Raw genomic sequence first — 1,945 nt, 5'->3', positions numbered from 1 at the left:
ACCTATTTTTTAAAAGCTCTCCAGGTAATTCTGACCATCTCCCAGCTGGCTTCTAATGCTTTTCTCCCTTCTCTTCACCTAGCCAACTCCTTCTCACCTGGATTCAACTATGATGAGTTCCCCATCTTGGAGGCCTTCTGCTGCCTTCTCTTAACCCTCTTCAGTCCTTCTCTTGCATGATTCCCTCAATGAACTCATCACATTGTTTCACAATTATTTATTTACTTGAGGTTTGCTCCCATTTGACTGGGGAGCTCGTTGAAAGCATTGAGTCTTCAATACCTAGCAAAGTGTTTGACACTCAAAAAATGTGTTTCACAGAACTAAATCAGTAAACAAAATTTTCAGAGCCACTTAGAAATGGCCTGAAAAAAATCTTAAAACTTGTTTTTATCGCTGGTTACGCCTAGTGAATTAACTAGGTAATTCAATAAATATTCAATAAATATTAAATTCAATACATATTAAAACAAATTTATAGGTTTCCAGTGAGAGCGTTCTTGGATGCGGAAGCTCCAGAGTACTACATTTCCCGAAATTCCTGAGGCTCAGCCGCCACTGGTTTGTTGACTGTTCTTGACTGCCTGTCATTTCAACCAATACACTGATGAGAATTTCCCTGCACCGGGCGGGAGGCGACCAATCATAAGGAAGAGGGCGGGCACTTCTGATTTGGGCTCAGAAAACCCTCTGTAACTCAGAAGCGTCAGGGGCTGGGAGTTGCTAGCTTTGGAAGAGTGTGCTTCTTCCCACTCCCACCTCACGAATTAGAATTCGTCTTTATGGGTTTCCAACCTTTTCTTTACGTTTTTCCTAGTTTCCACTCCTTCCTAATCAGTACCTCTGCTTCCCATCCACCTTTCCGTGTTAAACTCACTCTCCGGAAAAGGTAACAGCAGCATGAATCTATCTTTTCAAACTTGAGCTAGACATCTGTCTGTGAGCATCCAAGTGAGATTGTGACAGTGAAGCAATGGAAAGATTCGAGCGAAAACTTCCTTCTTTCTCCTTTTCTCCTTGCAAGAGTGAAGAAGCTACTGGAGATTGCTTAGTGGACAACAGGATTACAGGACGGACCGAAGATTTCTGAAATGAGTGCCTGCGCTGTTTACTTCCCTCCCTCATCTCCACCACCTTAGCGTGCGGACTGAATCCAGGGCTGGTGTGTCACTGGTTGGGGCAGACACCCAGCCCTGGAGCCGGTTCCCTTTGGCAGCCTATCCCATTCTAGCAGCTACCTGCCAGGTCCACGCTTTCATCCTATCAATAGTAAGAGCTTCAGGAAAGAATTCAACTCCTTTCCTAGTACCTTTCTAAGTCTGTCATACTCTTGCCACAGAAATAACCGTTGTCTAGACGCTCTTTTTCCAAAATTCAAATCCAAATCAATCCAAAACAAAGACCATCAATAAAGCAGCAACAATCATTGTGCAGCCAGCAGCCGGGAGTGTGTGCCTCGTTAAAGGGTGAGAATATAAACCCTCGCTTTAATGACCAATTTTGAAATAAAGGTTTCCTGCTGCTTGGTACTCATCAACATTTTTACTACCCCAGCTGCAGGAGAAGCAGCTGCATCCACTGGCAGGGCGATTGAGATGGGAGAAATTTAGCCACGGTCTGGGATTTTCGCAGAGGATAATTTGAGCCCCAGCTCCACTCCGACGGCGGAGGGGGGGCGGGTACGCGCGGTGCGCATGCTCAGCAGCCCGGCTCCGCCGAGGCCCAGCTGCCGCCACCGCCGCGGCCAGCGCTGTAACCGCGGCTGCCGCTGCTGCTCGGAGCGGGCGTTGGTGCCCTGTGCCGAGGCGCCCTGTCAGGCGGGAGGGAGCGGCCGGGCGGGACCGCGGACGGCGGCGACGGCGGTGCCTGAGGAGGGCAGCCGGGGCTTTGAAGGAGCGAGGGCGGGCCGAACCAGCCGCGGAGAAGCGAGGCAGAGGGCGCGGGG

Source organism: Bison bison, unplaced genomic scaffold (genome assembly GCF_000754665.1).
Source record: "Bison bison bison isolate TAMUID 2011002044 unplaced genomic scaffold, Bison_UMD1.0 scf7180017864483, whole genome shotgun sequence".
In the NCBI taxonomy this organism is placed as follows: Eukaryota; Metazoa; Chordata; class Mammalia; order Artiodactyla; family Bovidae; genus Bison; species Bison bison.
Note: the sequence above shows the minus strand (reverse complement) of the source record.